The sequence below is a fragment of the Rhopilema esculentum genome, chromosome 11 (genome assembly GCF_057945365.1).
Source record: "Rhopilema esculentum isolate cy_ngs chromosome 11, ASM5794536v1, whole genome shotgun sequence".
In the NCBI taxonomy this organism is placed as follows: Eukaryota; Metazoa; Cnidaria; class Scyphozoa; order Rhizostomeae; family Rhizostomatidae; genus Rhopilema; species Rhopilema esculentum.
This window is the reverse complement of record NC_142825.1, coordinates 16,961,093-16,972,093: the sequence shown is the minus strand read 5'-3', so window position 1 is coordinate 16,972,093 and position 11,001 is coordinate 16,961,093. Positions and strand designations below refer to the sequence as shown.

The following is an 11,001-nucleotide window of genomic DNA, read 5'->3' as shown; positions in this document are numbered from 1 at the left end:
ACAGTGCTACAGTGCTACAGTGCTACAGTGCTACAGTGCTACAGTGCTACAGTGCTACAGTGCTACAGTGCTACAGTGCTACAGTGCTACAGTGCTACAGTGCTACAGTGCTACAGTGCTACAGTGCTACAGTGCTACAGTGCTACAGTGCTACAGTGCTACAGTGCTACAGTGCTACAGTGCTACAGTGCTACAGTGCTACAGTGCTACAGTGCTACAGTGCTACAGTGCTACAGTGCTACAGTGCTACAGTGCTACAGTGCTACAGTGCTACAGTGCTACAGTGCTACAGTGCTACAGTGCTACAGTGCTACAGTGCTACAGTGCTACAGTGCTACAGTGCTACAGTGCTACAGTGCTACAGTGCTACAGTGCTACAGTGCTACAGTGCTACAGTGCTACAGTGCTACAGTGCTACAGTGCTACAGTGCTACAGTGCTACAGTGCTACAGTGCTACAGTGCTACAGTGCTACAGTGCTACAGTGCTACAGTGCTACAGTGCTACAGTGCTATAGCTACAGGTGAGTCTCGCTAGCTATTTTCCTTTCCTTTTTATCGATCGATACCCCGTTTGTTATTATTTCGTTTGCAAGAGCCATGTAATTCGTGGTTTTGACGATCTTCCTTTTTTTCGTTTTAGTAGCTACGTACGGTACACCCGCTGCTGCCCGTTTTTCTGTTCTGCGATGGCTGCTGGCTGTTCTTCTTCTTCACTGGCATCAGAATCGATGGCATGCGAATACAAGTAAGCGTTGTTGTTCTTACGTGTTTTCGAAATTTAAAATATTTGACATGATTTTCTGCTCATTTGGATAAAATTGCACAAAAAACCAGCTGCTAGAACCCCGCCGCGAACGAAAAATGTTTACCTCTTCTCGTGGTTTTGTGCTAAAAGGAAACTGGATCGGCTTTAAAAGTATGAAGAATTGTGGTAGATTTTTCCTGCTGTTTATTCTTGATGCAAGAAGATTTGATTTTCATAGGAAACCCGTTGTAATACGAATTATGTAATCCTGCCAGCCCCCAACTTTTTATGCCTATCGAGAATCCTTTGCAGCAACTTTTCCTAACCGCCTTCCTTTTCTGTAGATAAACGATCGGATTCGCTGACTTTTTGGTACAACAAGTGAGTATTTTTCGATTAAAATTTCACTTTTTGTGCGATTTTCCCGCTGAGACTGAGATGGGATTTGCCTGCCTCTTGAGTGAAAATAATTTCTAGCTTTTTGAGAGCATTTTTTCGGAATTATCAATAAATCATTCTAGAAACCATTTCAAATCACTTTTTGCTTATTTGGGTGAAATTACGCTTACTGCTAGACCCCCGCCGCGAACGGCGAATTTCTACCTCTTTTCTTGGTTTTGTACTGAAAGGAAGCTGGATTGTTACGGTAGATTGTGCCTGCATCATTTTCGGAATTGTAAATTAATCATTCTAGAAACCATTTCAAATGACTTTATGCTTATTTGGGTGAAATTACACTAAAAATCGGTTGCTGAAAGGAGTCGCTAGACCCGCCACGAACGTTTTTCTCTTAATGTTTTACCTCTTGCGTAAATTTGTACTTATAAGAATATGGATTGGCTGTATTGCCCTCTAATAATACAATTTCAAATGATTTTATGCCTAATTTGATGAAATTACACTAAAAACTATTATTTGACATGATTTTCTGCTCATTTCGATGAAATTGCACTAAAAAACGGTTGCTAGAACCCAGCCGCGAACGAAAAATTTTTACCTCTTCTCGTGATTTTGTGCTAAAAGGAAACTGAATTTGCTTTATTGCAATCAAAGTATGAAGAATTGTGGTAGATTTTTCCTGCTGTTTATTCTTGATGCAACAAGATTTGATTTTCATAGGAAAACCCGTTGTAATGCGAATTATGTAGTCCTGCCAGCCCCTAACTTTTTATGCCTATCGAGAATCCTTTGCAGCAACCTTTCCTAACCACCTTCCTTTTTTGTAGATAAACGATCGGATTCGCTGACTTTTTGGTACAACAAGTGAGTATTTTTCGATTAAAATTTCACTTTTTCTACGATTTCCTGCTGTGACAAATGGGATTTGCCTGCCCCTTGAGTGAAAATAATTTCTAGCTTTTTGAGAGCATTTTGGGAATTGTAAATAAATCATTCTAGAAACCATTTCAAATGACTTTTTGCTTATTGGGGCGATATTACACTAAAAATCGGTTGTTGAAAGGAGTCGCTAGACCCGCCACGAAGTTTCTCTCTTAATGTTTTACCTCTTCGCAATTTTGTAATTCAAGGAAAATGGATTTGCTGTATTGCTCGCTTAACAAGCCCATATTCAAATGATTTTATGCTTAATTTGATGAAATTACACTAAAAACCAGTTGCTTGCTGCTAGACCCCCGCCGCAAACGGCGAATTTCTACCTCTTTTCTTGGTTTTGTACTGAAAGGAAGCTGGATTGTTACGGTAGATTGTGCCTGCATCATTTTCGGAATTGTAAATTTATCATTCTAGAAACCATTTCAAATGACTTTATGCTTAATTTGATGAAATTACACTAAAAACCGGTTGCTGAAAGGAGTCGCTGACCCGCCACGAACGTGTTTCTCTGAATTTTTTACCTCTTGCGTAGTTTTGTGCTTAAAATAATATGGATTGGCTGTATGTCGATTTCTTTGAAACGTGCTTTCTTTAACCATGGAATAACATCTTCATTATCCTTTTTGTTCTTCATTTAGATCAAAGATCGTTTCAAGCAATAATTATGACACAGACGTGATTCTCGGACCTTCGAAACGAAATTGATGGCATTTATGCTGGCGTTAAATCAAATGATGAAACAAGAAAAAACTTGACAGTGGAGAAAAGGACTAAAGTTATTTAGATTAGCTGTTATCCGTAAATTGTATTTTGTTTATTTGTTGTTAGAGTAAGATTACTTTCTGATGCACGAAACTTGGCTTTTATCTATCTTTCCATTTCCTAAATGCTTTGTTCCTGCAGTGTTTCAAAAGCTAATTGTGACGGAGATGTGATATGTGGACCTCAAATGTATAGAACTGCGTAATAACTCTATAACTCTTTGGAGTTTAGAAGAGGAGTCATTAATTCTTTTATGAATCAACATAATCATTTAGGAATTTTGATTCTTAAGAAATTTTTAGATGATATATATTTAAACGAGCACCATGGACCAATAACGGCTAACAGGAATTTATTGTTGGAAAACTTTAATGTTTGATTCAAAATAAACAGAGGAAGTTTGAAGGTGGCCCCAAATTATATCTTAAAACAGCATCACAAGTGAACAAGAATTGAACAAAGTGCTATGATAAAAATATTCACGTTGGAATCAAAATGAACATTACAGCTTTAAGAATGGTCTTAGAAAATATTTATAAGCGCCCTATAAGTCGACGAGGGCTAAGAGTGTATGATTGGAAAACTTAAAAATTTGATTCTGACTAAATAGGAGAAATTCTAGGATTAACCCATGAAATTTTGTCCTTCAAGGAAAATGGATTTGTTGTATTCGTCGCTTAACAAGACCATATTCAAATGATTTTATGCTTAATTTGATGAAATTACACTAAAAACCGGTTGCTTACTGCTAGACCCCCACCGCGAACGGCGAATTTCTACCTCATTTCGTGGTTTTGTGCTGAAAGGAAGCTGGATTGTTACGGTAGATTGTGCCTGCATCATTTTCGGAGTTGTAAATGAATCATTCTAGAAACCAATTTAAATGACTTTCTGCTTATTTGGGTGAAATTACACTAAAAACCGGTTGCTGAAAGGAGTCGCTAGACCCGCCACGAACGTGTTTCTATTGCTAATTGATAATCTTAATAATCGAGGAACTACTCATTGGGTTGATTCCATTTCTATGGTTGATTCTATTAGGAATTTCGTAAGTATCGGTATCTGGAGCCAGCAAGTAATTACGTTTACGTTTACTTTTCTTAAAGGATTTACTGAATTACAATCAAGGTAATAAAGCATTATCTTCCTACACGAAAGAAGCTCTTATCTCAATTGGGTTGTTGCTGTGAGTAAATAATATTTTATCCTCGAGCAATTATTTCCTGCTCTTGCCAATAGTATATGCTACTCACAGTAGGCGTGACTATTGATTGGATTAATTACGTTACTTTTGTCATGTTTAGAATGTGCTTGCCTGCTTGCTGTATGATATTACACTTTTTGCTTGCATTCCTTATTAAATTGAAAGAATGTAGGAGGGCATTGTTTTTTTACTTTGATTTTCAGGATAGATTCAATTCTAATTTGATTTGTCAGAGGAGTAAACAGATAAGTAAAGTTGGGAAGTCTTACCATGAAATGTTAGGGAAAATTAAAACAGGAGACTTAGGGGGTAACCCATTAAAATATTCAAACGAGGAACACGAATAGACCTGGCCTTGCAGAGTTTTGAAGCAACTTTCAATTAACGGAAGACTAGCTCCCCTACGAAGCCCGCTACGCGGGCTTGCCAGTGACCCTATGGTAGAGTACATAGATTAGCCTCGGAAAAGACAAGAATTTTCTTAATACCCCCTATGAATGATAGTAAAATTAGCCTCGGCAAAGACAAGAATTCTGTCGAAGCCCCCTATGAGTTTGCAGATTAGCCTCGGAAAAGACAAGAGGTGTATCAACCTCGATTTGAAAAAAATTGGCTCCGCATAGGTCACGTGATAAAAAAATTAAACAACGATTAAACAGCTATAGAAGAAATCTTGATGTTTGAATAGAATTCTTTTTAAAAAACTGGGAGGGGTCAAGCAAGGGCAAAAAAACTTCTAGGGGCCATGCCATTTTAGGGGGCCTGAAAAAAAGAAAGATACTCAAAAAAGTCAAAAAACGATTGAACAGCTATGAAAGAAATCTGGAAGTTTTAAAAGAAACTTATTTAAAAAACTGGGAGGGGGCAAGCAAGGGAAAACAAACTTTTTGGGGGCCGTGCCATTTCTGGGGGCCAGGAAAAAAGGAAGATCCATGATAAAGTCAAAAAACGATTGGACAGCTATGGAAAAAATCTTGATGTTTTAATAGAAATTTTTTTAAGAAACGGGGAAGGGGCAAGAAAAGGGCAAAGAAACTTTCTGGGGGCCATGTTTATTCAGGGGGCCAGAAAAACAAGAAAGAGCCCTAACAAAGTCAAAAAACGATCGAACAGCTATGGAAGAAATCTTGATGTTTTAATAGAATTTTTTTTTGAAAAAACTTGGAAGGGGCAAGCAAGGGCAAAAAAACCTTGAAGGGGCCAGAGAAAAAAGAAATATCACTAACAAAGTCGAAAAGCGATTGAACAGCTATGTAAGAAATCTTCATGTTTTAATAGAAATTTTCTTTGTAAAACTGGGAGGGGCAAGGAGGGGCAAAGAACCTTTCTGGGGGCCATTCCATTTCTGGGGGCTAGAAAAAAAGAGAGATCCCTAACATAGTCAAAAAACGATTGAGCAGCTATGGGAGAAATCTTTATGTTTTAGAAGAAACATTTTTAAAAAACTGGGAGGGGGCAAACAAGGGCAAAGAAACTTTCTGGCGGCCAGAAAAAAAAGAAATATCACTAACAAAGTCGAAAAGCGATTGAACAGCTATGTAAGAAAACTTGGTGTTTTAATAGATTTTTTTTCAAAAGACTAGGGGGCTCAAGCAAGGGCAAAGAATTTTTCTGGGGGCCGTGCCATTTCTGGGGCCAGGAAAAAAGGAAGATCCCTGATAAAGTCAAAAAATCATTCTAGAAACCATTTCAAATCACTTTTTGCTTATTTGGGTGAAATTACGCTTACTGCTAGACCCCCGCCGCGAACGGCGAATTTCTACCTCTTTTCTTGGTTTTGTACTGAAAGGAAGCTGGATTGTTACGGTAGATTGTGCCTGCATCATTTTCGGAATTGTAAATTAATCATTCTAGAAACCATTTCAAATGACTTTATGCTTATTTGGGTGAAATTACACTAAAAATCGGTTGCTGAAAGGAGTCGCTAGACCCGCCACGAACGTTTTTCTCTTAATGTTTTACCTCTTGCGTAGTTTTGTGCTTAAAATAATATGGATTGGCTGTATGTCGATTTCTTTGAAACGTGCTTTCTTTAACCATGGAATAACATCTTCATTATCCTTTTTGTTCTTCATTTAGATCAAAGATCGTTTCAAGCAATAATTATGACACAGACGTGATTCTCGGACCTTCGAAACGAAATTGATGGCATTTATGCTGGCGTTAAATCAAATGATGAAACAAGAAAAAACTTGACAGTGGAGAAAAGGACTAAAGTTATTTAGATTAGCTGTTATCCGTAAATTGTATTTTGTTTATTTGTTGTTAGAGTAAGATTACTTTCTGATGCACGAAACTTGGCTTTTATCTATCTTTCCATTTCCTAAATGCTTTGTTCCTGCAGTGTTTCAAAAGCTAATTGTGACGGAGATGTGATATGTGGACCTCAAATGTATAGAACTGCGTAATAACTCTATAACTCTTTGGAGTTTAGAAGAGGAGTCATTAATTCTTTTATGAATCAACATAATCATTTAGGAATTTTGATTCTTAAGAAATTTTTAGATGATATATATTTAAACGAGCACCATGGACCAATAACGGCTAACAGGAATTTATTGTTGGAAAACTTTAATGTTTGATTCAAAATAAACAGAGGAAGTTTGAAGGTGGCCCCAAATTATATCTTAAAACAGCATCACAAGTGAACAAGAATTGAACAAAGTGCTATGATAAAAATATTCACGTTGGAATCAAAATGAACATTACAGCTTTAAGAATGGTCTTAGAAAATATTTATAAGCGCCCTATAAGTCGACGAGGGCTAAGAGTGTATGATTGGAAAACTTAAAAATTTGATTCTGACTAAATAGGAGAAATTCTAGGATTAACCCATGAAATTTTGTCCTTCAAGGAAAATGGATTTGTTGTATTCGTCGCTTAACAAGACCATATTCAAATGATTTTATGCTTAATTTGATGAAATTACACTAAAAACCGGTTGCTTACTGCTAGACCCCCACCGCGAACGGCGAATTTCTACCTCATTTCGTGGTTTTGTGCTGAAAGGAAGCTGGATTGTTACGGTAGATTGTGCCTGCATCATTTTCGGAGTTGTAAATGAATCATTCTAGAAACCAATTTAAATGACTTTCTGCTTATTTGGGTGAAATTACACTAAAAACCGGTTGCTGAAAGGAGTCGCTAGACCCGCCACGAACGTGTTTCTATTGCTAATTGATAATCTTAATAATCGAGGAACTACTCATTGGGTTGATTCCATTTCTATGGTTGATTCTATTAGGAATTTCGTAAGTATCGGTATCTGGAGCCAGCAAGTAATTACGTTTACGTTTACTTTTCTTAAAGGATTTACTGAATTACAATCAAGGTAATAAAGCATTATCTTCCTACACGAAAGAAGCTCTTATCTCAATTGGGTTGTTGCTGTGAGTAAATAATATTTTATCCTCGAGCAATTATTTCCTGCTCTTGCCAATAGTATATGCTACTCACAGTAGGCGTGACTATTGATTGGATTAATTACGTTACTTTTGTCATGTTTAGAATGTGCTTGCCTGCTTGCTGTATGATATTACACTTTTTGCTTGCATTCCTTATTAAATTGAAAGAATGTAGGAGGGCATTGTTTTTTTACTTTGATTTTCAGGATAGATTCAATTCTAATTTGATTTGTCAGAGGAGTAAACAGATAAGTAAAGTTGGGAAGTCTTACCATGAAATGTTAGGGAAAATTAAAACAGGAGACTTAGGGGGTAACCCATTAAAATATTCAAACGAGGAACACGAATAGACCTGGCCTTGCAGAGTTTTGAAGCAACTTTCAATTAACGGAAGACTAGCTCCCCTACGAAGCCCGCTACGCGGGCTTGCCAGTGACCCTATGGTAGAGTACATAGATTAGCCTCGGAAAAGACAAGAATTTTCTTAATACCCCCTATGAATGATAGTAAAATTAGCCTCGGCAAAGACAAGAATTCTGTCGAAGCCCCCTATGAGTTTGCAGATTAGCCTCGGAAAAGACAAGAGGTGTATCAACCTCGATTTGAAAAAAATTGGCTCCGCATAGGTCACGTGATAAAAAAATTAAACAACGATTAAACAGCTATAGAAGAAATCTTGATGTTTGAATAGAATTCTTTTTAAAAAACTGGGAGGGGTCAAGCAAGGGCAAAAAAACTTCTAGGGGCCATGCCATTTTAGGGGGCCTGAAAAAAAGAAAGATACTCAAAAAAGTCAAAAAACGATTGAACAGCTATGAAAGAAATCTGGAAGTTTTAAAAGAAACTTATTTAAAAAACTGGGAGGGGGCAAGCAAGGGAAAACAAACTTTTTGGGGGCCGTGCCATTTCTGGGGGCCAGGAAAAAAGGAAGATCCATGATAAAGTCAAAAAACGATTGGACAGCTATGGAAAAAATCTTGATGTTTTAATAGAAATTTTTTTAAGAAACGGGGAAGGGGCAAGAAAAGGGCAAAGAAACTTTCTGGGGGCCATGTTTATTCAGGGGGCCAGAAAAACAAGAAAGAGCCCTAACAAAGTCAAAAAACGATCGAACAGCTATGGAAGAAATCTTGATGTTTTAATAGAATTTTTTTTTGAAAAAACTTGGAAGGGGCAAGCAAGGGCAAAAAAACCTTGAAGGGGCCAGAGAAAAAAGAAATATCACTAACAAAGTCGAAAAGCGATTGAACAGCTATGTAAGAAATCTTCATGTTTTAATAGAAATTTTCTTTGTAAAACTGGGAGGGGCAAGGAGGGGCAAAGAACCTTTCTGGGGGCCATTCCATTTCTGGGGGCTAGAAAAAAAGAGAGATCCCTAACATAGTCAAAAAACGATTGAGCAGCTATGGGAGAAATCTTTATGTTTTAGAAGAAACATTTTTAAAAAACTGGGAGGGGGCAAACAAGGGCAAAGAAACTTTCTGGCGGCCAGAAAAAAAAGAAATATCACTAACAAAGTCGAAAAGCGATTGAACAGCTATGTAAGAAAACTTGGTGTTTTAATAGATTTTTTTTCAAAAGACTAGGGGGCTCAAGCAAGGGCAAAGAATTTTTCTGGGGGCCGTGCCATTTCTGGGGCCAGGAAAAAAGGAAGATCCCTGATAAAGTCAAAAAACGATTGAACAGCTATGGAAAAAATCTCGATGTTTTAAAAGAAAATTTTTTAATAAACTGGGAGGAGGCAAGCAAGGGCAAAGTAGCTTTCTGGGGACCATTCCATTTCTGCAGGGCCAGAAAAAAAAGGAAGATCCCAAACAAAGTTAAAAAACGATTGAACAGCTATAGAAGAAATCTTGATGTTTGAATAGAATTTTTTTCAAAAAACTGGGAGGTGGCAAGCAAGGGCAAAAAAACTTTTAGGGGGCCATTCCATTTCTGGGGCCCAGAAAAAAAAGAAAAATCCCAAACAAAGTCAAAAAACGATTGAATAGCTATGGAAAAAAACTTGATGTTTAAAAAGAAAATTTTTTAAAAAACTGGGAGGGGGCAAGCAAGAGCAAACAATTATTCTGGGGGCCATTCCATTTCTGGGGGCCATAAAAAAGAAAGAGCCCTAACAAAGTCAAAAACGATTGAACAGCTATGGAAGAAATTTTGATGTTTTAAAAAGAATTTTTTTTAAAAAAACTAGGAGGGTTCAAGCAATGGCAAAAAACTTTCTGGGGGCCATGCCATTTAAGGGGGCCTGAAAAAAGAAAGATACCTAATAAAGACAAAAAACGATTGAACAGCTATGAAAGAAATCTTGAAGTTTTAAAATAAATTTTTTTAAAAAACTGTTAGGGGGAAAGCAAGGGCAAAAAACTTTCTGGGGGCCATTCCATTTCTGGGGTCCAGAAAAAAAGAAAGATCCCAAACAAAGTCAAATAACGATTCAACAGCTATGGAAGAAATCTTGATGTTTAAATAGAAAATTTTTTAAAAAACTGGGAGGGGGAAAGCAAGGGCAAAAAACTTTCTGGGGGCCATTCCATTTCTGGGGTCCAGAAAAAAAGAAAGATCCCAAACAAAGTCGAAAAAACGATTGAACAGCTATGGAAGAAATCTTGATGTTTTAATAAAAATTTTTTTAAAAAACTGGGAGGGGGCAAGCAAGAGCAAACACACATTCTGGGGGCCATTCCATTTCTGGGGGCCATAAAAAAAGAAAGAGCCCTAACAAAGTCAAAAACGATTGAACAGCTATGGAAGAAATTTTGATGTTTTAAAAGAAATTTTTTTAAAAAAACTAGGAGGGTTCAAGCAATGGCAAAAAACTTTCTGGGGGCCATGCCATTTAAGGGGGCCTGAAAAAAGAAAGATACCTAATAAAGACAAAAAACGATTGAACAGCTATGAAAGAAATCTTGAAGTTTTAAAATAATTTTTTTTAAAAAACTGTTAGGGGGAAAGCAAGGGCAAAAAACTTTCTGGGGGCCATTCCATTTCTGGGGTCCAGAAAAAAAGAAAGATCCCAAACAAAGTCAAATAACGATTCAACAGCTATGGAAGAAATCTTGATGTTTAAATAGAAAATTTTTTAAAAAACTGGGAGGGGGAAAGCAAGGGCAAAAAACTTTCTGGGGGCCATTCCATTTCTGGGGTCCAGAAAAAAAGAAAGATCCCAAACAAAGTCGAAAAAACGATTGAACAGCTATGGAAGAAATCTTGATGTTTTAATAGAAATTTTTTTAAAAAACTGGTAGGGGCAAGCAAGGGCAAAGAACATTTGTGGGGGCCATTCCATTTCTGGGGGTAAGAAAAAAAGAAAGATCCCTAAAAAAGTCAAAAAACGATCGAACAGCTATGGAAGAAATCTTGATGTTTTAATACAGATATTTTCTAAAAAACTTGGAGGGGGCAAGGAAGGGCAAAGAGCATTTGTTGGGGCCATTTCATTTCTGGGGGCCAGAAAAAAAGAAAGATCCCAAACAAAGTCGAAAAAACGATTGAACAGCTATGGAAGAAATCTTGATGTTTTAATAAAAATTTTTTTAAAAAACTGGGAGGG

The 11,001-nt window shown here is 37.1% G+C and overlaps 1 long non-coding RNA gene across 1 annotated transcript; it reads left to right on the top strand.

Annotated features, from left to right (window-relative positions):
• The first annotated feature begins 503 nt into the window (after positions 1-503).
• On the top strand, positions 504-2,844 carry LOC148959142 (uncharacterized). Its single transcript, XR_016144234.1, has 3 exons — positions 504-746; positions 1,973-2,009; positions 2,720-2,844. It is a non-coding gene; the product is annotated as an uncharacterized LOC148959142 (long non-coding RNA).
• The last annotated feature ends 8,157 nt before the right edge of the window (positions 2,845-11,001 follow it).